Genomic DNA, 27,500 nt, shown 5'->3' on the forward strand with positions numbered 1-27,500 from the left:
CTTGCAGTGCTATCCCGCGTCCCGCGCTCATTGCCTAGAAATAAACGCCCGGAAATCAAGTTTAATCCCTTTACCATGGCTTTCTACGAGACCCCTCCACGCTCTTACGACTTCAAAACAAGCGATCGATTTATATGTTTCCATCGAATGGTAAGAGTAAATCGTGTCAGTGCCTTTTTTATTAAAGCTAACAGTATTTAACTACTGTAACATTTAAGCGCATAACAGTGAAAAAGTCGTCTATATATTGCTTGATTCAGTTTTCTCGCTCAAATGATATTTTGGACTGGTTGACTGAGATTTCAGTATGAAGCGAATGTCACTTAGACCAATATTCATATACCTGAAGATCCCGCTTGAAGTCCTCCTTGGTAAAGTGACATACCCGAACTAACAATGTGGCTGTCAGGTTTTCAGCTCTGGGGATTCCATCCACGTTTTATTTTCCCTGGCCAACCTTTCTTTAAAATGTTCATTTTCCGGTCGAAGCTCCGGTGTTTGTAAAATGTTTATAAGCGTTCTCAAGTCTAGACATGTGTCTAGTTTCATCCCCCTCGAAAACGAACTTGAGCAGATCAAACACACCCCAACAACGGTAATTGTTGCTGTGAAAAAGCCTTGCTATGTGTATTGAGCAACATCTGAAAGTTTCGTCGGCTTATTCTAAATTAAACGCTTCGCCGTGTGAAAGCGAACAAATACGTTTGATTGAGCATCAAAGACGGCTGTCGCAGATTTAACAAAGTGAAAAAGAAACGAAGGTACGCTTGTCGAACATTTCTATGTGGCATGTTAAAGGTTTTTGTCTTGTTTACATTTGCTCTGACTGATTTTTGCCGCCTAGTTTGATTGACTAGGGAATCTATAATAGTGGCTTGAGTTTCTGTCGCACTTATGGCCTACTTGGCCCACTAGCTATTGAACCACAACACCGTTTACCATAGTTCATCTTTACACTTGAATTTCTTGGGGCAGCAAGGTCACACAACATTGAGAAAGTGATTGGGGAACGAAGAACTTTGTTGACTTTTGCACGTCAAAACACGTCATATTCAAGATGGTGCTCTCCTAGTCACAAAAGAGGCAACTTCAAAGTGTTCTTGTCACATATTAACAGGGAACTGGAAAAAAACGGCAATTATTTTCAAATTCCTGGCGAAAGGTCTTAGTAATTTAGAAAAACTTTTTCTAGACCATACTTTCCCTTTAACGAACGAAATGATACATGAAATCAATCATCTTGAACTGCAGATATGAAATAAAGTGAAGCTATGATGTCTATACGTCGCGCACCGGTGGCTCAGTTGGTTGAGCATCGGGCTGTCATGCGGGAGGTCGTGAGTTCGACTCCGGCCGGACCAACACTCAGGGTCTTAAAATAACTGAGGGGAATGTGCTACCTTTGTAATGACATCTGCAAATGGTTGGACTTTCAAGTCTTCTCGGATAAGGACTGTAAACCGGAAGTCCCATCTCATAACCCTTGTTGGAAATTGAATAGTATGGGACGTTAAAGAACCCACTCACTATTGGATAAGAGTAGGGGACGCCGGTGTTGTGGTCTGACCTTATCTGGACGGGGGCATCTTTCACTTCCTCAATAAATTGCAAACTGTGTAATAAGCAGTCTGGCTAAAGTCCCCCGAAAAAAATTGTAAATTAGTCATGAAAAGCCCCGAGGGGAGAGACTAATAGCTTCACTTAACTGTGATCGTTGCAGTCTACTTGAACCAACTGAGCTGATGATCTACAGTTTTTCGCCAAGTGTGTTCTCTTTAACATTTCTTTGTCTGGTTGGACTCACAACCACATTTGGTAAAGCACGTGACCAAACAGAAAATGCCTAAAAACTCGGCAAGTTAATTCTGTATTTCACAAAGTTTTAACGAAACAGTGTAAAACACGGTAACACAAAATCTGTACCATGGATTTAAAAAAAGAATTCTAAAAAAATTATGATGTCATAAGGCCTTCCTTTGATACACTTTTCAAAATATCAGTTCCATTTTGTTCCAAATGGAAATTCCACGCTACAGTTTAGGAAAAATTATGGAACGGTTCCCATCCTGTGAAAAAACCGCCTCTTCTTTTCGTTCCCTGAGAGTTTTCACATGTTTTTCACTGAAATGCACAGCAGAGGACTGGGACTAGTTGCGCATGCGCCTTCTGATTGAGGTGATGTCAGGTTTCAATTGAAAAAGTCTGTTCAACGAACCATCCATGCAACCATTTTGCAAGGCTTTTGACTAAAAAAGTTTCTTAGCGACCATTGTCTTTTTGTAGTTAAGAGCCACCCCCTTCAAGTGCCTCTTTGTACTATCCTACTTATCTTTCCCTTACACTAACACATGCAAATATTCTGAAAGTACCAACTTACATTTTTTGCCTATAATGTCAAGAACTTCTAGTCTCCTAACCCAATATGACATTTGCAGTCGTTCTACTTATTGTGCTTTTACCGTTTTCCGTTTTCCCAGAACAGGTATACGTTTAATAGCACACTCTCCAACTTATTCGTCCGTATGACATCCTACTGTACGCTGACTTACAACTAGCTTGACGTAAATACGTCTACATTCTCATGCTAACTTACAACTGGTCTGAGCTGTAAAAAGGAAAGAAGAGGTTTCAGCTGATAAATTAAAAACATTCGTAATATCAATAACAACTACAGCAATCGGACTCAATTGTTGAAACACTATGCAATACTTTGCCCTCCCAATGTTGTTTTGCCAAATGGGCTCAGAAACCTGTGTGCAAACAACATTGTGAGGGAGAGAGAGCTGCGAAAGTCTCAGATCTGTATCTTAATTCGTGTACTGTTCCAAGGAATGTTGTCACAGACTCTAGAATTTTTGTTTACAGCCGCGCCATGTTGCCTGCTTTGATCATGCAGTGCATCCCACTTGAACGCCTAATTGGCGTCTTGTCGTTATTAAGATGCAATTCATGCGCTGATATCTTGCTGATAATACCATGTCATGTTTATTACGAATGTTGAAAAAGCTTTTGCTGTAGAGGTTGCTAGATGTTAGGTTTTAACGGAGGCGTGGTTAAAAAATGATGTTCTGCCGTTGCGAACAGCTGATACGAAAAGTTGATTGTCTCCTGAAGGAGTGTACCTGTACAAGAGAAAGTAATTTACTGGAAAGTAAAGGTTACCTTTACATTGCTACGTTGCGTAAATTAAGTTTATGATGCTCTGCAGTTGTGAACAGCTGATACGAAAAGTCGGTCTGAAAACCTCGGTGGAAGAACTCGGATCGGATCACAGATCGATGTCACGCGATATTATAAAAGTCCAAAAATTACTTTCACAAGGTTTCTAGAGTGCTCCTCATTTCGTCTCCTGCAAGTAAATTCCTGTCTTTTTTTCGGGATTTCTCATAAGTTTGCAACCGCTTACTTCAATAAGATGGTTCTAGACATGAAACAAAACAGTTCATGCACTTGGCACTGACACAATCATCGTCACTTCATAAAAAAAAAAATCGACGATATCGTCAGTGCGACAACAGAATGGATACTGACATGCAGTTGTGAACTTAGCCGCAGACGATATTGTCCAACACAATCCTGATATTAGTTGGGTTTAATTTTGAAGCAAACTTCCCATCAATCGTCAGTCATTAGAAATCCGCAAATATAAATAGCTCTATTCATGCGATGCATTCATGCAGGATATTTTTTATAGCTTTTTATAAAGTTTCCAGTGCCATCCCTTCTTATATTACAAAGGAAGCTAACGGAATAAAACTGGGAGTAAAAGAACTTCAAATAATCATAACCAATTAATTAACAAAATATTCAACCAAATGTGTCGCACTGTTGATCGAGAAGTACATATTCGTCAAAATAAATTTTCATCGTCTGGTCGAAAATTCGTGAAAACAATAGTTGCACAAAGTGACTATTTCCCCTCAAGAATCCTGATTTCAAACTGAATTATGATGGCAGCAGCGTTCAGATGATTTTGTAGGTTCTATTTTACCCACAAAATTCACTTTTAGTTTTTCTACTTCCGAGAGTCTTCCCTTTCCAAATAAAGGAAGACTTTTATAAGGGGCACCCAACGAATCTGTTCCTCACATTATCTGTTCCCCAGAGGAATCTTGCTGGCTGGCAAAAATGCAGGTGTTTCGATGAGCTGGCTAGGAAATTTATCATTGATAGAGGTTTTTCCTGAGAATTACTTACTGACTTTTTCTAGCATTTCAACCCGAGCTGGCTTTAGAAACTCTAAAGACAGAGGACGACCAAAAAAAAAAAAAAAAAAAAAAAAAAGAACCCCTTCCCTCTCCCAGAGAGTAGTCACAGGCATACGAAGGCTGGTCAGAGAGATTGCGCTTGCGGAAAAATCCTGTTTTGTCCCGGTTTTGTCGCTTTTGTTAGGTCGTTTTGGATCGAGGAATTTGAAAGTGCGCGGAATTCCTGGCTGGGAAATAAATTTGATCAGCTGGCTGGGAAACCAACCAATTTTATCTAGCTGGCTGGGAAATTTCTTGTGTGTCTTGCTGGGAAAAAGGAACAGATAATGTTTTCCCAGCAACACTGAAAAACACCTGAAAATGCCTTAATAACATTTATTTTCATTAACTGGGGTATAATAATACATTTTACAACAAATTGGTCGTTGGGTGCCCCTATTTTATGTCATTCTCTCTTTGCTTCAGTGCAAACATTTTAGAATTTTACTGAATGCCTTTGGCGATGGCAAACAAAAACCAGAAGTGATTTGCACAAAGATCTCAGTTGAATAACTTGAAACGCCTTAAGCGATATTGGATGGCTCATCAAGTCTAAGTGTCGGGCAAGAGTTTTTGAGTGTTTGAAGTGTACTCTAAGATTGAGATATATTACTACGCGTTGTTTTAGTTGAGGTTTAGCCGATGTAGCTGGTGGTTAAAAGGCCCCACGTTGTTCAAAGGGTGAATAGCGCTATCCACCGGATAAATCACTATCCAGCGGATAAACACTATCAAAACCAATTGAGTTACTATACGCCCTTCGAACAACAGGGGCCTGGTCGAAAAGCATCTGTACCTCAGCAGTTTTCTCACGCACAGTAGACGCACAACATTCAACGTGATAAACATGATAACTTACTGCAGAGTTTGTAGAACAAACTCTACTTATTGGGGCCAGTTGTTCAGAACGATCCAGTGGATAAACACTAGCAAAACAATTTAAGTTATCCAGTGGATAGTGATTTATCGGGCGGATAGCGCTATCCATCGTTTGAACAACTAGGGCCTGATCCTTATACTGTCCAAAAAGGGAAAGCAAATATCGCACGAAATGGCGACCCAAACGTCAGCTCCTCTCAATGTTACGTACCAAGGCAATGCTGTCGTATCGTTTGGGCACGCAACATTTTCGCAATTTTCCTGCAACATCAGGTTTCTTGAATGTCCAGATGAGACTTTGATAAATGACCGCCCTCTTGGTATGCCCACAAGGTGTCTATCAAAGCTGAGTGATTTGAAGTTATTCGTTTTTGCGGTCTTCAAGGTCACACTTTCGAAAAAAGTAAATAGCTATTTGTTAAAGTCAAAACCGATTTTAATTAGTGTCATGACCCAAGAGAAGGCTGGCTCCAAACGTGAAACTGGGCAAAAGATGGGATTACAAAAATGTCCTGTATTGACTTGTAAATAAAACAAAGAATCCAATCTGTCGAAAAGGATGTTGTCAAGTCAACAACTTTGACTCCACTATCCAATCAGACAAAACACCATTAACTCAATCACAACACAACTGTGTAGATACATGGGCATGTAGAGCATCTCAGTGAACCAGTAATCTGAAGTTCGTAATTTCGACTCCAGTTGAGAAGTTTGGGCGTCTTGTTTCTTTTTCTTCAATTTGTGACCCTCCTGTTTCGTACTTAGGCCAGAAATGGAAGAGAAAAGGATAGATGGTGAATGGGTCGAAATGTTTTTTTATGCCTAAAAACTTCATTAGTTTCCCACCTAGCTTATTAGAGCGCAAAGATGAAAACTACGAGAAAAAAAAGCAGGGCACACGGCTCGTTTACGAGACAACAACCATTTGGTGAATAATGTTAATGAATAATTCCGTTGTCGGAATCATCCGGCCGATCACTCAAGAAATTATGCGCACTTTGGAGGCGGAATACTACGTAAACCCGATGGCGACTTAAAAAATTACAGTATTTTTCAACATTACGATAGGACAATAATGGAATAGTTTAATTTTTTCGATGATTCCGTCAGCGTATTTTGTCTTTGAAATTCACGTTTCCAAATCTCTTCAAGTGTACACAGCGCTACTTTTCATGCAATTTATTATTTCTTTGTGGAAAAGACCGCAAGCCATCAAAATACAGCGTTGTAAATGAGAGAGAATTTTTTTCTATAACTCCGGTTTCTGCTTGAAACAATATTTTTCTCCATGGGAGGCTGGAGACTAATATATCTTTCAAAGAAATGTAGGCGAACTTAATTTTTCCTTCACTGTTCACTCCACTTAAAGCAACCACTATTTTTTTAAACATGAATGTTTTGAGCCCTTTGCCTAGTATACCTTTTTTACGTCTTTGTTTTTGAGATTTGAAAGCAAATGAAGAGTTAAATTTTGCATGTGACGATAGTTTCATCACATGCAATTCACCATTAAGAATGTGTGTCACTCGCTAGCAGGAACTGTAACAAATAACGGTCATTTGATTACTTTTTGAAATAAAAGACAAAAGCAGCAGTTTGAGCAAGCTTATTACTCGCGAAGTTTATTTCGGGAATGGCATTATTGGTTTTTGACGCGGAACTCGGAGATGAGTAGATAGAAACAAACAAGTTTTAGGCGGAAACACACTGACTTAAAAAACGCAGATATTTCTCTAATTAAAACTATTAAAATTTCAAACACAAGCGCATAGGGTCAAGAAATGGACGTATGCTTGATAAGTATAACCATGCAATGCGAACGAAAGTTGGGAATTCAAATTCATGAAAAGCTTTCCCTGTTCCTCTAAGCTTGGCTCCTTCAAAAGAAGAGGGGTGATTGATACAGAGTTTCTTTCACTTTTCTTTCGATATCAAATTCATTTTCATGAGGTTAACAAGTCGGAGAACCTGAAAATGCGATGGTAACCGAATTCTGACTTTGCTGCAACTAACATAAGGACTGTGTCAAACACAATTCTTGAGAACTGGTGATGAATTTGTAATAGGGTTGCAAAATGTCCAACTTCTCGTTTAAGATAATTTCTTTCAATTATGGTTCTATGTTCGTATTTTAAAGTTATCGACAACATTTTAGGTAAGGGAATAAACCTACGAGCCAACCTTCAAATCTTCTAACCAACAGTATTGATGAATTTTCTTCAGTTTCCAGTGTTCTTTAACAGTAGAGAGCAGGATAAGGAAGGAACTGGTCACTTGAGATGCAACCTGGTTTGGTCGCACCTTAATCAATATGTCAAGTGAGTGTTTTAAGCGCTCCCATTAGCCGAAACGATTTTATACTTGTACGTATCTGTTAATTTGATCATTTTATGCTTTTCCTTAGTGATTCTGTGATTCTGTCATTTCAAGATATATATATAAAGCAAAAGATAACTGCCTTGCCTGGAATTGGACAGCAATGCATTTGTCAAGAGGAAGGAAGCTGGAATTGAGCCATTCACTTATCTCAACAAACTGAGTGGAAGTGTGAAAACCGCTTGTCTTACGCCTTATGCGATATGCATTCATGTGATCGATAAACATCAGCATAAACAATACTGAGCAGGTGTGGGAGAAACTTGATTATTTATGACTGAATACTAAGAACTTATGTGAGTGCTTTTGAGAACGAATGCACTAGGAAATGAAGTAATCTTACCAGCCAATGAATGGTTTCGTCGGCAAGCGGGGCATAAGCAGTATAATCTACGTAACTATTACTTTCTCAGAAAACATTGTAATCGCAAATAAATAGAGAATGCACTTAATGCTACCATTAACGGAGAATTTTGAAGCCATGGATTACCAAAGCGCAAAAAGACGGAGCAATATATTAAGATGAAAATGGGGTAAAACAAAGAACTCTGAGCACTATTTATCACAAAAAAGAAAATTATTAAGAGGCGCTCATTTGCGTGAATATGAAAGGCGCAATAGTTGTCTTCTAGAAATCAATACACGATTTAAGTCTGTTTGAACAATGCTGTTTCGTTCTAGGCAGCACGAATAAGGACGTAGTCACTGTGAGAAACCGTATGGTTTTTACACACTTTACTTTTTGCACTGCCCTGTAGATGCTTTTCATTTACGAATCCTGTGCTCGTGTTTTTTGATTGTTGTGCTAACTCTTTAACAAAAATAGTTTTGGGCGTCGAGTGTATTTGTCAAAGATGTCTTCAATGGAAGATTATGCGGTGAAGGGGGATTAGTAAAAACATTACCAGCGTTGTTGCGACCATTGTTTCGCAATATACATTTGTAACTTGAATCAGTTTTAGAAGTTAATCTTTGAAATTTTTTTGCGGAAACAGATTATATCATCGTCCTGATCAATTTCCCACTTGATCTTCTTGTCAAAACCTCTAAATGTAAATTTAACTGCTGTGTATTTCTGCTTTAACGTATCTTATCGACCATTTCAAAGCTTTGGAGGTCACGCTTTGGAGCTGAGGTTAATGCTTTGAAGACTGCTGACAAAACAATGAAATACATCTAAACTGATATGAAAATAAAAAGAACAAAAAAAAAAAAGAGTTTTTTTCTAAGATAGGCCGACAGGTAAGCAAAAGGTATTAGATGCTATCGTACTTAATGTCCCTAAAATGCGTTTAAAATGTTTTGCCTGCTCAGTCAGCTTCAGTAAGTCTCAGATTGGAACAATCACAGCTTAGCAGTTACAGGTAAATGTTGGGACATAGTTGTGTCTTAATTCGGTTGGTAAAAGACTTTCCCACTAGACAATTGCATTGAAATTCCAAATTTTCTCTTGAGGAAAGTGCTATTAGATTACCGTTTTTTGTACCCTAACTTATCACGTTACTTAACTGTTTTAGTACCACCCCTGACAGGATGAAGGCCCAGCATCGTAACATCTTTAAAAACTGCCTTGGTCGCACACCTGACCTTTTGTAGATTAAGTTGTACAAAGGTTCAGAAATAACATTTGCTTACGAAAAACAGATATCTCAGTTAAGATGCTCCTAACTTTTTGTTTACCTTTTTTTTGTTTTGTGATTAGTAGCTCCCTGTAAACAAGCGCGGGAAATGCAGCCCAAAATTCATAATCTCCCTTGAGAGGACATAGGGGGGAAAATACATAAATTAAAGGACATTATTGTGGATCGATTCCAAGATGACACCCGGTGGGGCCTCATAGGTGCACATCGGTATATTTACATCGAAAGAGGAAACAAACTTTAAAATATTTGTCAAATCTTTTATCTACGTACTTAATCAACTACACGGCAAGAACATTAACAAAAAGGGCTTAACTTTAATTTGCTAAATACTAAAATGTTCAAAATTCGATCACCTACGGATTTTCAGAATAACCAAACCACAATTAAAGAGATATCATATCAGAACATTTAAGATTGTTCAGTAACCACATTTGGACTTTCTCTCATTCCTCGTCCTGATATCGGCCGAGGAGTTCAAGACAAGATGTTGTTATTCAGCGAAGCTCGGTGCAACTCTCTGGAAGGACATACCATGCAAGCATGATCTCCAAATCACTTATTTCAATTGAGTTAAATACATCTTATTTACGGTTTCTCTTGTTTTTAGTGGTATAATTTTAGAGTATAGATTGATTATTTTATGTAGCTTAGCCAGATGCCTAATTATATAACCATGTTCATATAATATCTGATTGTGTATGTATCACTGTTGATTTACTAATTAATTTTGATTGACATTTAGTCCTGTAATTAAATAACCGAAAAGAGGCCAATTTAATTAAAGACTTGTTCCAAAATGGCTGCCATGTTTCCGGTTGAATATTGGGAGACCTTAGACAGCAATGACCAGAACCAGGTTGCTGACCAGAGGTTTTCGTTAAAACAATGGTTTTCTGGGGGTGCTCAGTCTCGCGGGCTCAGCAAACCTGGTTGTGGTCATTGTTATTTAAGGTTTTTCTTGAATATTGGCCCTTTTGGCCTCGCTTTCATACGCAAAATTTAAAAGAATATTTAATCTTGAACGAGGCCAAAAGGACCGATTCGCAATAAATAAAAAAAAGAATACTAAAAAGACGGCCATTTTGGGCCTTAAGTTCCCCTGCTGAATTGTTCCTGATAAAAAATTGCTCGTGTTATACCCATACCAAGAGATTATGAAGGTAGAGAAGTAATTCCTCATACTGGCCCTATTCCCATCGTAATCCCTCTTAAGTTACTTTTAGATCTCCTGCGAGATCCGGTATTCCCACGAGGGTTAACTGATAGCTAATCACATGTCCTCATTTTTACCAATGTTGGCAGCTGAGCGAATTCCCACGCAATGATTCGCGTCGTTCGCGATTTACCATCAAACAAAAATGGCGGAGGATATTGAGACAAACGTGTATCTACATTTTGTGGACGAACGTCACTTGTTGACTACAGAGTTAACCGATTACAATGACTTATGTTTTGAAACCTGTATCTTGGAAGGAACGAGTTATGTAACCGACAGGATTTTGTACAGAATAGCAAATGGAAGACTATAGTCGATAAGTACGATCTCTCTGACTCTCGATTTCCTTTGCGGGATTAAAATATGATAACTTAATTCTTATATGGTGATAAAGTAGGCAGATAGAGCTCTACAACAGTACCAAACATGAAAGGAAAACTTGAATCAAGCGTCCGATAAAAATTTTTGAACCCGTGTTATCGGATTCAAGTGAATTGGGAAAGCACGTATGTTAAAATATAGCTGCCTCCTTAAAAAAAGATTTAACACGGTTTCGTATAAGGCACAACCTTGAATGTGGTATTATTGAAAACTAGACAATTAAGCGATTTCAGTTATAGATGTTTGAAACCTGTGTCTTGAAAGGATCGAGTTTTATAAGCGACAGAATTTTGTAAACATTGGCAATTCGCAGACTACAGTCAACAAGTAATATATCGCTGACTTGGTTAAGACGTTCTTGATTTTCTTCGCGGGATTAAAATATGACGACTTAATTCTTAAATATTCATAAATTAGACAGATATCAGACATGAAAGGAAAACTTGAACAGACAGTGCGATAAAAATGTATGAACAAGTGGTATCGCATGGAAGTCAATTTGCAAAGCACGCATGTTAAATATACCTGCATCTTTCAAAATTATTAAACTCGGTTTCGTACATTGGACAGTGTTGAAATTGGTGTCACTGTAAACAACACAGTTAAGCAATTTGAATGATATATCTTTGCATCTTGTATCTTGAAAGTAACGAGTTTTATAGGCGACAGAATTTTGTACACAATGAAATATCGCGGACTACAGTCACCAAGTAACATATTCCTGATTTGGTCAACGCGTTCTCGATTTTCTTAGCCGACTTAAACTATGGTGACTTAATTCTATGATATTCATAAATTAGACAGCTAACGCTTTCAAACAGTATCACACATGACAGGAAAATTTCAATTGACCGCACGATAAAAATTTTTAAACCGTAAGATCGGATTGAAGTCAATTTGCAACGCACGCGTAAAATGTAGCTCCCTCTTACAAAATTATTTAACACGGTTTCCTACACTAGACAATCGTAAAATTGGTATCAGAGTGAATTATACAGTTAACCGATTTCCATGATATATGATTGCAAACTGTATCTTGACAGGGACAAGTTTTGTAAGCGACAGAATTTTGTAGACGATGAGAAAGTGCGCACTAAAATGGACAAGTAACGCAATGCAACCAAGGTAAACATATCTGCATCTGTCAAAATTATTTTACACGGTTTGATAGATTGGAAATTCTTCAAATTGGTATCACTGTAAACTAGACAGTTAAGCAATTCCAAGGATGTATGTTTGAAACCTGTATCTTGCAGACAATGAATTTTATCAGGCCATGAAACTCAATTTTGAAAACGGAGAGTGGCATCGTATAGAATTGCTGCACTTTCCCTCCTCCACGAAACTTCCACGTAACGCGCGCGGCAACATTGTCCGCGGGAAAATTGATATTTAAGGACGGTGCCTACTATTTTTATTGCGCATACGTTCTGCGCATCTCCAGATACACGGATTTCCTATTGGTGATGCTTACTAATGCAGGGATATTTTTGCACGGTTTAAAACTATGCAGAGAAAGTAGATCTTAGTAAGTACTCTTGGTATCGAAAAAGAAAATTGGGGGTAGCCACGCATTCTTTAGAGATAATTGAGCTTTAATTTCAGAAAGAATGCCATACATTGCTTTGTATATACAAATATTGTTCATGAATTATCTTTGAAAAATGCGTGGTTACCCCCAAATTTCGTTTTGGATTTCAATAACACTTGGGAAGATCTACCTTTCCTGCATGATAAATCGGGGCAAAAATACTTTTGAATTAGTAGGCACCGTCCTTAACAATTATTCCATAAGCGCGCGTTCCGCGTTGGATATGAGATGGTAAATAGCCAACGAGGCGCATAGCGCCGAGTTGGCTATAACCAGTCTCATATCCAACAAGCGCGAATGGAATAATTCTTTTTTTAAATTCCTTCAACTCCAAAAATTTGGAAGTACGAAATACGAGCCGAAAAAGCGAGCAAATCCGAGCGAAATCGCAAAAAAACTTGATGAGAACTGATCCGATGTTGTGCAATACCTTGTTGTCAGACAGACGCAGGCTCATCACAAAAACATTTCTTGTCTTTTCACGTACTTCTAAACGTCGGAATTGATCCAAACTTTCCACAAAGAAAGTTTTTTTTCTCCTTTTTGGCTTTATTCAAAGAGAAATTTGGCATTCCGACGAAAACATTTGTAGTTTAGCAACGCTTAACGCAATCATTTACCATATAAGGTCAAACCAAGGTATATGAGCTGATAACCGAGATTGAGTGAACCAATCAGAGCACGCGAAATGCATTATACGAGGTTGAGAATTTAATATCTAAAAATAACCTAAGAGGGATTACGATGGGAATAGAGCCAGTATGAGGGATTACTTCTCTTACCTTCATAATCTCTTGCCCATACTTAAATCTGGCGATAAGTTACCTTTTCTAATTATAGACCTGTTTCTGTCCTTCCCGCGTTTTCAAAAATTCTAGAAAGAGTAACTTATAATCGTTTATTGGACTATTTGAATAAGCATAAAATACTCTCGGATAATCAGTTTGGCTTTTTCAAACATCACTCAACTGAATATGCTTTAAAGTGCACATGACTCGAAATTTCACCACCACTTGTTATTTCTTATATCCTTAAAATTCACGCTTTGCTTGATAGAATTCCGTCATTAGAATCTTTCTACAAATGTCCGAAGTGAGTTTTTTCGCAGCACGAACTTTAACATTTTGGCCAAAGAAATGCGACATTTCCCGCGTGGCCAAAAAGGTCTTCATGACGTCAACAGTTGTGTTAGATTGCAGCGAGAAATATAAACAACAGGACAAATTGGAGAGTCTGTGGAAAATACTGTGTTGGTAGCGGCCATGTGGGCCCGTTTCTCGAAAGTCCCGAGAACTTTTCGGGCCCGAAAAGCCATCTGTGAAATTGCGAACCGCTCGTTTTGGAAAGTCGATCTTTTAACATGTTTTTAAGGTAACAAAAAGAAAAATAACTGTGCAGTTTGACGAGTTAAATGTTCTCCGTTCTTGAGATACAAAGGGAATTGTGACACCCGAAAATGGCCCGTAAAGTTTCGGGACTTTCGAGAAACGGGGCCCCTGAAAAATCTTAAACTAGAAATAAGTAATTACGCCATCGAATGAGTAAAGGAAACAAAGTTTTTGGGTATCATCCTTGATGAGAACCTTACGTGGAAACAACATATTGCTAATGCCGCAAGCAAAATTTCTAAAGCAACTGGAATAATTTATTTTCCTCTCAATTCGTTACGTACCCCTTATTATAGCTTAGTTTATCCTTATCTCGTATATTGTGTTTCAGTATGGGCATCAACTTATCCTACAAACTTGTATTGTATTGTTATACTTCAGAAAACGTTTATTCGAAAATACTAGGCTGAATTCATCTTAAATTAGTTAGAAAAAGCATAGATAGAGCGAGTTTCAAATGAGTGTCGTAAAACCAAAACCAAAGAAATTACTTTGGCCAATCAAAAAGGACTGAGAAAATCCGGCAAACCAATCAAAACTCGAAGTAATTACACGTAACGGACACAAAGCGCGGGAAAATGTGCACGCGTGAGCCACGATTGGTTTTGGTTTCACTTCTGATTGGTTGAAAAAATGCCGCGAGAACTTTGAACCAATCACTGAGTGAAGTAATCATAAACCAAAGTAATTATCTAATTACTTTCGACACTCAATTGAAAACCGCTCTAACAGCCAAAGCACAACAGCTGACGTTCGAATCGCCACTCTCTGGCAACCCAGTATCGGCGCCAAAGTTTGCTGACAATCAGGTTGCCGCAAAATCATTTTATGGTTTTCTGGCTCTTTTACTGCTAACAAGCGACGTGACGTCGGATAGCTCAGTTTTTCCCGCTCGCTGAATTCTGGTTGGTCAATTTAAATTTCAGTAGCTCTTGCCGTAGTACCGTACGCAAGATGTGTAGCGTTTTACACATTAAAATGGATTTAGAGATCGCGCGTTAACCGTTCAGGTTTCTCTACCCCAGGGTATGAATAAGTTCATCTGCGTCAGAGTCGTAATTGATGATACGCGCCTCCGAGTCCCGATTTTGCAGTTTTTGGAGCTTTATATATGTAAAAAGTTAAAGTATTTAAAGTAACACATTTATTACACAAAATAAAAGAGAAGATTTTTTTTCTTAGCGAGGAAGCTCAAAGGAAACAACAGGGGGCTTATTACTATGAGCTGCCTCCATAACTTTCGACTATAAAATTATTTTAGCGAGATAATCTCTCGTAAAATAACATATATGATGCTCTAAAAGTCGTAGAATCCAATTGGCGTTTCAGATTTCTTGAAACCTCAATACTTACAGGAAAAAATAAGGTTGGAATTAGAATGACTGATCAGCTAGTGAAACTTGGAGATTTGATTCAAAGGTCAAGGAATGATACAAAGAAAAGATTTGTCCTATTGGAATTGATCTATTTATAATTCCCTAAAAGAACTTTGGTCCGATTTAGTATCGTATTTGGTGCTTGAAACAAGTCATTATTTGTAAGAACAGTTCAAAGCCTTTCGCAGCCTTCAAGCCTACAATCACATGGTTTCAGGCTTCATTCAAAATGTTGTTATCAAAAAGTTTTTTATGATAGGAAAACTTCGCCATTCGCAAAAACTTACGAGGTTAATTGGCGCTTACCGAGTTAAAATTCGCGTGGATTATGCCATCTTATGTCAAAAAAGTGCCATTTCTGAAGTTAGAAAATGTTGATTTCATACCAGCCAGGAAACTTAACGTGCCACTACGACGAAAATTTTTGGTTTTCTTTTCGAATTTTTTCAATGTCAATTAAGTCAATATGTTCAAAATAATACAATGCATTTAAATTTAGAACGATAGAAGCGAGATAAGTCGGGAAATAGCCAGCCAAAAACCGCTAAAAATCTGTTTGTCATTACTCGGACGGCGATTATTTTGTAAGCGGTCTTCACGCAAGACTTGGCTCGTGACGTCATACGCGCATCGCTTCGTGGGCGTCTGACAAAGCGAACAAAGCGATCAAGGAGTAATGTATATAATATCAGCAAAAAGCAACTCGGTGATCTCTCACATCTCATAGACGACATGGGAAATTAGCCGCGTTTATTATGAGCGTTGCGCATATAACGTCAGACCCCAGGCGATCCAGCTAGACCCAACCCTTTTCCTTGCTCACGGTCATTTGCCGTTCGAGTAATGGCGGACAGTGAAAACCGAAAAACTACGTTACAATAATCATACTTTCCGTGGGAATTTTAAGATAAAAATTGGCATGATGCCTATTTAGTACGTCTATTTTCAAAATCTAAAGAAAAAAGGACACGCAAAATTTTCATCGTAGTGGCACTTTAAGCAAAAACTTGATGTTTCCTTTGATAATTTGATTCTTCAAGAGGAGAAACCCTAGCCATTGCAAAGCAAGATAACCCTGAAATCGCACCTCCATCGCCTGGCGAATTGAGTTATTTTTATGCTAAGCTGAACTCCTGCAATAACCAAACCAGTTCTGGTAAGTTTAATTCCACCTTATTTTCAGTCATTTGTATCACAAAGCAGGAACGTTAAAACCATCACAGACCTCTTTGATAAGAGATAGTTGGACATGGATTATAACATGTTGCTTGTTGTCTGTACTGGTGTTAAGATGAAGTTAGAATTATGTAGAGGAAGATAAAAGAAACCAAGCTAAAAACAGTAATTTTTTCCGTCATTGAGCAGACGAATTGGTGTTTCTATCAGTAAGCAAGCCAGTCACTCTAATCGGTCCATCGCAGCACTCAATTAGTCTCAATAAAGACAATCTGTTATCTAAATATTTTCAAGTTTTCTAATGATGCTACAGAACATGGTTGTAAACATGAAAGTACAGCAATAAATGCTTTTGAGAAAACCGATCATGAGAGTAAAACCACAAAACCTTCAGGATTGAAAAGTGTGGAACATTTATCAATAAACAATACCCCTGCATGGCTTCATGAAACTCCAGATTTTATGTGTTGCTGGTGACTGTTGTGGTCAAGGTTGTAGAGAGGTTAAGTGAAAGACTTGTCTGAAAGAATTGACTTTTAAAGATTACATAAAATGTAACAGTTCCTGTCTAACTGAGAATAACGGAAATCTCAATCTCAAAAGAGATCACCAGTATTGCGATCAGGTTCAACAGCACCTTTTCACAACTGAACTCAAGTACAGCAAATTGCGGTAGTTTGTGAGAGAATTAACCCTGACATTGAGCACTGGAACTGTGTTCTACCAAAACTGAATCATTTTTGGAGAAATTGTGTACTACCAGAGATCCTTGGGCAGCGGTACACACAGAAGCACTGTATCCCCAACCCAACCTACCCAAAGCAATGTACTTTTGTAGATCTGATACTGGCGAAGACTGTTTGTTGTTCTAACAAATCACGCCCAATTTCATTCTACCACTTGTTCTGCATTAAACTTTCTAAAGTACCTAAAAACTGGCTTTGTCCTGTCTGTCTCAAGACATCAACAAAACAGAAAAACTCTGATGATTTAGATGATGTTACTAGGAAAGTACTCCAACAACGCAACAGTTTGAAAACATTCTAACGCAAAATCTGTACCATGACGTCATGACGTCGTACGGCCTTCTTTTGATACACTTTTCAAAATATGTTTTGTCCAGTTTACGAAAAATGATGGAACAGTTCCCATCCTGTGAAAAAACCGCCTCTTGCTTGCTTGAGAGTTTTTACATGTTTTACACTGAAATGCACGGCAGAGGACTGGGAATAGTTGGGCATGCGCCTTCTGATTGAATTGGTGTCATATTCCATTTCCATTGTGAGGGGAGAGAGAGCCGCGAAAGTTTCAGGTCTATATATTCGTGTACTGTTCCAAGGAATGTTGTCACAGACTCTACAGCCGCGGCATATTGCTTGCTTTGATCAGTGCATCCCACTTGAACGCCTAATTGGCGTCTTGTCGTTATTAAGATGCAATTCATACGCTGATATCTCGATGATAATACCATGTCATGTTTTTTACAAATGTTGAAAAAGCTTTTGCAGTAGAGGTTGCTAGATGCTAATTTCTAACGAAGGCGTGGTTAAAAAATGCCGCGCAAAAAAAAAAAAGAAAAGAATTGATTGTCTCTTGAATGAGTATACCTGTACAAGAGAAAGTAATTTACTGGAAAGTGAAGGTTACCTTTACTTTGCTACGTTGCGTAAATTTTAAAAGTTTATGATGCTCTGCAGTTGTGAACAGCTGATACGAAAAGTCGGTCTGAAAAGCTCGGTGAAAGAACTCGGATCGTATCACAGATCGATTTGACTGGATCCTTAAAACAAGCGATATTATAAAAGTACAAAAATTACTGTCACAAGGTTTCTAGCTAGAGTGCTCCTCATTTCGTCTACTGCAAGTAAATTCCTGTCTTTTTTCGGGATTTCTCTTAAAGTTTGCAACCGCTTACTTCACTAAGATCGTTCTGGACATGAAACAAAACAGTTAATGCACTTGGTACTGACACACTCATCGTAGCTTCAGCTACAAAAAAAAAAGCAAAACGATATCGTCAGTGCGACAACAGAATGGATACTCACATGCAGTTGTGAACTTTGCCAACTCTGTCCAACTGAATCCTGATATTAAAGGCTAAAACATTAACGGGAAAGCAACCAATGTTAAAATGATCCACGAATTTCGACACTGCCTGGTTTGAAAGAATAACGGGATACCTTTGTTTAAGTTTTCGATCGAGCACGAACAAGGTATGACTATATAGGGGAGAGTTTGCCCATGATATACCCGAACAGGATCATCATAATAGAAACAATTAGAAGGAGCCGTCTTTCTTATTTTTGTTTGTAATTTGAAAGCAACCACGTCGGCCACAGTTTTTGATGCGAATTTTGCGGATGAATGAGAATATTGGTAGATGGCAACAGTGGGTCGTTTTTCACCTGCTCCCGGCAGATTAAGGCCATTAAAGAAGGAATAATAGCCGCATGATGATTGCCTTCACTACTAATCACCAAAGCCTTAGCTTAGAACGTCCCCAGCGATAAATTACGTCCCCAATTTTAAAATATGCTTTTCTCAAATTTGAGTTGTTTCCCAAAATGAAAATGACACAGTCATGATAAGACTGCCGGAAATGATCGTTATGAATTTCAAATGAAGATCATGAAACCGTTGATAACTATATAGAAATAAACAATATAATTGATAAAGGTCTTTTCAGTGACTGAGCTAGGAGTCAGTGCCTCAACAGTGAATTCAGAATAGCACAGTGGGGTTTTCCTATATTCGCTATGTCACACATTCTTCTTCCTTCCGCCATTTAACAATTTCGCAAAGATTTTTCCATAATCATATGAGATTTGACATAGAGAGAATTTGTCCCTTGCACACCCTCATTCCAAATCTCCCGCTTCACACCCGAAAAAATCCTTCCGCAATCCCCAAATACCATGCAAGCAAATACACCACGGTTCAGAGAACTACACTTACTAAGTTTCGCTTCTGCTCGAAATTAATTCTGGACTGAGCTTTCAGCTCTTTGAAAAATAGTATTTATGTTAATTTAGGATTTTATTTAGTAGAAGTTGTCCAGTATTAGTAACACAAATAATTGCGTCCATTTGTTGGTAAAATCTCATTTATTTGCAAATCTCTTTTATATAGGCGGGTCTAAAATAAGCGGTATAGTTCTAACCATCATTTATTCACCTTTAAAGTTCAATAATTACCACGTTTAATTACCGGAGAGCAGTCTATTAATCGCTCAAACGTCGTGAAAAAAGTTAAGTCAAGCCCACAATGAAATCATTAAAGCTAACAAACACAGGCCAAAATGATTCGCAAGTCATTTTTGTGTTATTTACTTTTCATCAGTTTTGGCTAAACGGTTCCTTTCCCATACTATGTAAATGTTAATCCCCATGTTTACTATTGACTTTTGCGTTACCACCGTATAAATGCTTTGTAGCGGCTGTATCTGGTCCGAGTACCTTCCGTCCATTCAATTTTCATCAAATAAGAAAATTGAAAATTAGGAATGACAAATCTTGATTTTCAATTTTTGATACTCAGAAAAACAGAAATCATGGGTGAATTTTTAATTCTCCTTTGTTTTGGCCTTTCACATAAGCGAAGAAGCTCCATTTTAGTTTAGATATCCTTTGCTTCAGGTGTACTGAAAATAAAAATATGACAAGATTTGCCAAAATTCGTTAACATGCCAGAACCAGTTACAAAACTGGAACTCAAACTTCAAAATTAATTTTTAATTTCCGCAAATACGAAAATCAAAAATTGAAAAACGGGACGAAATAGGTGTGGGGGGAGGGGACGGCAACTCCGGGAGTGAAAAAACCAAGATGGGGCAAGACGGTCGACGATGCATGTATAGCGTGGAGAAATGTAGGGTAGGTGGAAAACTGCAGCGACATTTCTGCACAACCTTCTACATTATTGTTCGTACATTTTTGGTCTGATTTCACAGGAGCCTTGCTGTATTAAAATCAGACCAAAATATTGCAAAGGTGAGCGGGAGGCAAGTGTTTACTTCGCAGTTTGTGCCTCACAATGAATTTGCCTGAACCAAGAGAAAATGAGGGGACAGAGAGGGAGGCTCCCGGTCCAGCCCTTGGGATATGTCATGTCCACGAAAGTTATTTTTAAACGAGCGGAAGTCTTCCGAGACGTCCGCATGCAGGCCAAACTCGGTCCGATGTTTGAATGAAAATAAATATTCATCAGCATTCCACGTGGGCCATCATTTTTTCTTTTCACTAAGAACCTGAGAGCGAGGCAAGACTGCATGCAGACGTCTCGGAAGACAGACTTCCGCTAGAACAAAGACTTTCGCTCGTCTAAAAATAACTTTCGTGGACATAACATATCCCGGCCAACGCCCTGAGCCTCCCTCTCTGTCCCCTCATTTTCTCTTGCCTGAACTAATTGCACTGCATCCCCTGGTTCATTTGAGTTGTGGGATACTTAAATCCTTCTTGAAGACCTGGCTGAAACAGCTCATAACGACCGTACGTGCTGTGTGGACTCGCACATATCATTCGGCCAACACATTGATCATTATTTCTGCTCCCAAGCATTACTTTTTCGACTTGTTCTTCCTGTTCAGCATAAGGAAATGACTGAATGTTTTTGATGGAACGGGCTGGCGAAGTTGTCCTCGATCACTCCTTCCTGTTTCATTAATTAGACGAAATAACAAAATCTGACAATTTCAATCAATTTTATGTTCTTTAAAACAGGAACTACAATGCTTGATGCCATTCTCACTAAGCCATTCTTATGCATTTCGTGTGAGCTGTTGTACAGTAAAAACCCGCATATAAAAACACCCATTTTCGGGGTTCAGGCTGATTGGGTTCTTATAAATTCTGCCAACCGCTTGTTTTGAAAATCCGACCTTTTAACATGTTTTCAAGGTAGCAAAAAGCAAACTGACTGCGAAATTTAACGACTTAAACCCTCTCCGTTCTTGAGATACAGAGGGAACAGTGACACCCGAATATGGCCCGTAAAGTTTCGGGACTTTCGAGAAACGGGCCCCGGGTCTTAAAGAAGTAAATTGCTATTCGGAAACTCAAATGAACCAGGGGATGCATTGAAATTCAGGCAAACTCATTATAAGGCACAAAATGCGAAGCTAATAGTTGCGTTCGCGCGTTCACAGTAAACGTATACCTATATTTCGGTCTGGGTTTAATAAAGCAAGGCTCCTGTGAAATCAGGCCCAAAGCCGCAAACAAAAAAATGTACGAACAATAATGATGGCTTGCCGCCATCTTAGTTCTTCCACTTCCGGTGTTGTCAATTTTTGTTTTTCGTATTTGCGGAAATCAAAAATTGATTTTGAAGTTTGATGTTCCAGTTTTGGAACTGGTTTTTGCACGTTTGTTTCTTTAAGAAATTTTAGCAAATCTTGTCGCATTTCTATTTTCATTAAATCTGAAGCAAAGCAAATCTATACCAAGATAGAGCTTTGTCGCTTAATCATGTTTATGTGAAAGGCCAAAACAAAGTTCTGTTTTTCTGAATATCAAAAATTGAAAATCAAGATTTGTCATTCCTAACTTTCAATTTTCTATTTTGATGAAAATTGAATGGACGGAAGGTACGCGGACCGTATCTCGTTTAAAATTTAACATCGGCCTTCCCTATTTGAACGCAAAAGTTTGTGAATCTAAATTCGTCAGTTATTTTACAAAAAAACAAAGCAGCATAAAATTAATCTCTGAGTATAAAGCCAAGAACGAAAATGCCAATTTATACCCTGAAAGATAGGATTTCTATTTATCTTAAATTTGCTTTCGGAAAGCAAACTGAAGATGAATACAAATCTTACCTCTCAGGGAATAAATTGGCATTTTCTTAAGCTATATCATCGTTAATCTTTCGTAACTTGCTGTGCAACCTAGTTCAGGTGGATTAATGTTTGTACATTGGTTTAATTGCTTCACAGATCACCCAAATGAACTAAACTAAGTTTTAAGTCGACGCAATTTTTATTATCCACGTAAATGCACTTGAAACAATGTTTACACTTCCACACCTAAATAGGGTATACAGCCGACATTAACAAGTGAAAGGGAACCCTCGGGCCTGGTTGAAAAGCGTCTGTACCTCAGCAGTTTTCTCACGTACAGTAGACGCACAACATGCAACATACTTTCGCTGTTTAATTGAAATTGCTTATGAGGGTTTTGCAAACAAATTTGTATATATTTTAGCTTAATTATAACTTGTTAGTATGGAATCTGACGAAACTGACACTTTCTATGCATTTCACTCCACTTGTTTTAAGTTTAGCCAGGAGCCATTACGCATGGGCATCACCCATGGGCTCCTGGGTTTTATTGTCTTATCCATGTCCATGTTCTTGACTGTGCCCAGTGTCGAATGCACTCAGAGTGACATTTTTTAACCGGCAAGAAAATTCAAGAAATCAATCCAATAGAGCTTAAGTAGTTAAGAGGGCACAAGTAAACTTCTAAAAGTCCTCGCTCGCTCACTAGGCTCGCAAAATTGTGAGAACGAAGAAGCCAATCTGCCGAAAAGGATGTTGTCAAGTCAACATTTCCGGGCCATGCTGAAAATATGGATCAGACCCACATCCTTAAGACGAAACATATAGCAAAGAAAGAAAATATAATATTCAATCTACCTGAGTGTTAGGGCACTTTTTTCGTCAGCAACTTCGATCACAGTTTGCTCGTAGTTCTTTCATTCCAGTGACAAATTCATGTTTGTGAATGAAGGTAAGGTATGAAATTTGAGTAGATCATACATGGAATGCTGTGGTGATAATATACGATGAATAATTTGTCATCGTAAAAATGGGCGGGTCCCCCCGGCTAAAGTACAGGTCACTTTTCACTGGAGAAACACCTCTCGGCGCAGAGAAGAGAACCAACAAACTCAACCCACATATGACACCGAGGCTGGTGATAGAATCCAGGCCCCCTTGGAGTGCTCGCACCACTGCGCCATCCCTGTACCCCTAATTCATGTTTGTGAATGAAGATAATTATATATGAAATTTGAGTAAATCATACATGGAATTGCCAAAAATTACATGGAATCACCAAGAATTGTTGCAATGACTCGAAATCAACCATCTACTTCATAACTATCAAGTGGGAAAATGAGGACGTTATTTTCATGAACTACGAATCTCCTGTCACTGCCGCCATGGCCGCGCAGGATATTTTAAAGAGTTCTTTAGCAACTGCTGCTTATTTCGATTAACAGATAATGATTATATATAGAGTTTTTCAAATAAAATGTGAGTGTTAATCACGGATTCCAAGCCGATTTTAAACATGCATTTATTTAGTATACGGTTTACGACGTGAATAATGATGATTAGCTTTTAGTTTTAAGGTTGTTTGTCTGTCTTTCTTTCTTCCTGTCTTAAAGCATCTCAGTGAACCAGTAACTTCTGAAGGTCGTAATTTCGACTCCAGTTGAGAAGAGCTTGGGCGTCTTGTTTTCTCTTCCTTCAATTTGTGGCCCTCCTGTTTGGCACCTTGGCCATAAATCGAAGAGAAACAGATGGTGAATGGGTCGAAATGTTTTTTTATGCCTAGGCATATATTGTGAAAAGCAAAACTGCTATTCTTTTCCTTCTTCTTTTGTTTCCCACCTAGCGTATGAGATCGCAAAGATGAAAACTACGAGAAAAAAAAGCAGGGCACACAGTTCGTTTACGAAACAACAACCACTTTTCGATGCGCAATACTACTTTGTGGAATCACAATTGCTAAACCCGATGGCGAGTTAAGAAATTGCAGTATTTTTCAACATTCTAAAAGGACAATAATGGAATAGTTTAATTTTTTCGATTATTACCTCAGTTTCCCAAACCTTTTTAAGTGGACAGCACTACTATTCATGCAATTTATTATCTCTTTGTGGAAAAGACCGCAAGCCGTCAAAATACAGCGTTGTAATGAGAGAGAATTTTTTTCTATATCTCCGATTTCTGCTTGAAGCAATATTTTTCTCCATGGGAGGTTCGAGACTAATATATCTTTGAAAGAAATGCAGGCGAAGCTAATTTTCTCTCCACTATTTACTTGACTTAAACCTACCACTAAGTTTTTCAAGCATGAATGTTTTGAGCCCTTTGCCATGTATACCTTTCTTTCGTCTTCGTTTGAGATTTGAAAGCAAATGAAAGGTTAAATTTTGCATGTGACGATAGTTTCATCACATGCAATTTACCATTAAGAATGTGCTTGTCACTCGCAAGCAGGAACTGTAACAAATAACCGTCATTTGAATATTTCTTGAAAAAAAAAAACTGAGACAAAAGCAGCAGTTTGAGCAAGCTTATTACTCGCGAAGTTTATTTCGAGAATGGCATTATTGGTTTTTTTTTGACGCGGAACTCGGAGATGAGTAAATAGAAATACACTGACTTCAAAAACGCAGATATTTCTCTAATTAAAACTATTAAAATTTCAAACACAAGCACGTAGGGTCACGAAATGGACGTATGCTTGAAAAGTATGACCATGCAATGCGAACGAAAGTTGGGAATTCAAATTCATGAAAAACTTTCCCTGTTCCTCTAAGCTTGGCTCCTTCAAAAGAAGAGGGGTGATTGATACAGAGTTTCTTTGACTTTTCTTTCGATATCAAATTCATTTTCATGAGGTTAACAATTCGGACAACTTGATAGCAACCGAATGCTGACTTTGCTGCAACTAACTTTAACATGTTAAACACTATTCTTGAAAACTGGTGATGAATTTGTAATAGGGTTGCAAAATGTCCAACTTCTCGTTTAAGATGATTTCTTTTAATTATGGTTCTATTCTCGTATTTTAAAGTTATCGACAACATTTTTGGTAAGGGAATAAACCTAAGAGCCAACCTTCAAATCTTCTAACCAACACTATTGATGAATTTCTTTCCAGTGTTCCTGAACAGTCGAGAGCAGGATAAGGGACTGGAATTGGACAGCAATGCATTTGTCAAGAGGAAGGAAGCTGGAATTGAGCCATTCACTTATCTCAACAAACTGAGTGGAAGTGTGAAAACCGCTTGTCTTACGCCTTATGCGATATGCATTCATGTGATCGATAAACATCAGCATAAACAATACTGAGCAGGTGTGGGAGAAGCTTGATTATTTATGGCTGAATACGGAGAGCGTATGTGGATGCTTTTGAGAACGAATGCACTAGGAAATGAAGTAATCTTACCAGCCAATGAATGGTTTCGTCGGCAAGCGGGGCATAAGCAGTATAATCTACGTAACTATTACTTTCTCAGAAAACATTGTAATCGCAAATAAATAGAGAATGCACTTAATGTTGCCATTAACGGAGAATTCTGAAGCCATGGATTACCAAAGGGTAAGAAGATGGAGCAACGTATGAAGATAAAAATGGGGCTGAAAGCAAAGAACTGTGAGCACTATTTGTCATACAAAAAGAAAAATATCAAGAGACGCTCATTTGCGTGAATATGAAAGGTGCATTAGTTGTCTTCTAGAAATTAATACACCATTTAAGTCTGTTTGAACAACGCTGCATTCCAGTTTCGTTCTAGGCAGCACGAATAAGAACGTAGTCACTATGAGAAACTATGGTTTTTAAACACTTTACTTTTTGCACTGCGCTGCAGATGCTTTTCATTTACGAATCCTAGGCCTTTTCTAGTGCTTTTTAATTGGTGTACGTTTTAACGCAAATAACTTTGGGCGTCGAGTGCATTTGTGAAAGATGTTTTCAATGGAAGATTATGTGCTAAAGGGGGAATAGTAAAAACATTACCAGCGTTGTTGCGACCATTGTTTCGTTATTTACATTTGTAACTTGAATCGGTTTTAGAAGTTAATCTTTGAAATGTATTTGCGGAAACAGATTATATCATCGTCCTGATCAATTTCCCACTTGATCTTCGTGTCAAAACCCCTAAATGTAAATTTAACTGCTGTGTATTTCTGCCGTAACATATCTTATCGACCATTTCAAAGCTTTGGAGGTCACGCTTTGGAGCTGAGGTTAATGCTTTGAAGACTGCTGACAAAACAACGAAATACATCTTAACTGATCTGAAAATAAAAAGAATAAAAGTAGAGTATTTTTTTCTATATATAAGATAGGTCGACAGGTAAGGTAAGTACTTAATGATCCTAAAATGCGTTTAAAATGTTCTGCCTGCACAGTCAGCTTCAGTATGTCTCAGATTAGAACAATGACGGCTTAGCAGTTACAGGTAAATGTTGGGACATAGTTGTGTCTTAATTCTGTTGGTAAAAGGCTTTTCCCAATTTTCTCTTGAGGAAAGTGCTATTAGATTACCGTTGTTTGTACCCTAACTTATCACGTTACTTATTAGTACCACCCCTGACAGGATGAAGGCCCAGCATCGTAACATCTTTACAAACTGCCTTTGTCGCACACCTGTCCTTTTGTAGAATAAGTTGTACAAATGTTCAGAAATAACATGTGCTTACGAAAAACAGATATCTCAGTTAAGATGCTCCTAACTTTTTGTTTACCGGAGAGCCATAATTTTCTATCACCAGAAAGGTAGATCCTTGGTGCCATAAAGATAAATCCAGGGAGAATTGTGGAAGTACGCTGAAGGGAAGTGTCTGTTTCCGGAGAGGGGCGAGGGAAGAGGAATTTAATCAATTAAAAGGCAGCTAGATATTTCATAATGCCTTTCGTTCTTCCAGGATGAGTAAGCGTCAGTTGAGGATTATGTTCAAACTGAGATTCCAGGTGAAAAGGTAAAAGATGAAACTCGGGCGCCAATGTCTGAGCAATCACTTTCATTTCCTTTGTCCGTTAGAGAATTTTCAAACCCATGAGACCAACAGTGAAAAAACGGCGTAGAATTAATTTGTTAATTGAGTATATCGTTTGATCTTCAGTGAATGCTCCTTGTTGTTGTTTTAATCCATGCTGACATGGAAAATATGAAGCAAGATATAGCGCTAGCTCGTAAGAAGATGTAAAACCGCAGACCCGTATATTAACCTCAAGGATTGAGGACAAAAACTGACATGAAACTCAAAGGTGATTGTTGTGGATCGATTCCAAGATGACACCCGGTGGGGCCTCATCGTGCACACCAGCTTTTCACAATACAGTTTTGAAACTACCAGGTATAATTACATCGAAAGAGGAAACAAATTTTAAAACTAATCTACAAGAAAGCTTAAGAACAGAATATCTGTCAAATCTTTTATCTACGTACTTAATCAACAATACAGCAATAACATTAACGAAAT

The 27,500-nt window shown here is 38.2% G+C and overlaps 1 protein-coding gene and 1 long non-coding RNA gene across 12 annotated transcripts in view; one reads left to right on the forward strand and one right to left on the reverse strand.

The window, feature by feature from the left end:
* Positions 1 to 7,755, forward strand: part of LOC138007057 (uncharacterized) — a 10,342-nt gene extending 2,587 nt beyond the window's left edge. Inside the window, exons 2-3 of the long non-coding RNA XR_011123987.1 lie at positions 7,350 to 7,444; positions 7,531 to 7,755. This is a non-coding gene — a long non-coding RNA (uncharacterized lncRNA). The remainder of the gene's footprint in view (positions 1 to 7,349; positions 7,445 to 7,530) is intronic.
* The window catches only part of LOC138007054 (alpha-1B adrenergic receptor-like), a 42,542-nt gene that overhangs the window by 8,551 nt on the left and 6,491 nt on the right, over positions 1 to 27,500 (reverse strand). For 5 of the 11 annotated variants that reach the window (XM_068853730.1, XM_068853741.1, XM_068853740.1 and 2 more), the window contains exon 2: positions 18,319 to 18,370. The exons of 2 other annotated variants lie outside the window; for them this stretch is intronic. The gene's annotated coding sequence lies outside the window, so the exon portion shown is untranslated. Of the gene's footprint in view, positions 1 to 3,531; positions 3,548 to 7,307; positions 7,456 to 9,182; positions 9,202 to 18,318; positions 18,371 to 19,602; positions 19,622 to 27,500 lie in introns of those variants that run through there. 4 more of the 11 variants (XM_068853733.1, XM_068853739.1, XM_068853734.1 and 1 more) reach the window with 4 other exon arrangements.

The sequence above is a fragment of the Montipora foliosa genome, chromosome 6, assembly GCF_036669935.1.
Source record: "Montipora foliosa isolate CH-2021 chromosome 6, ASM3666993v2, whole genome shotgun sequence".
Classification (NCBI taxonomy): domain Eukaryota; kingdom Metazoa; phylum Cnidaria; class Anthozoa; order Scleractinia; family Acroporidae; genus Montipora; species Montipora foliosa.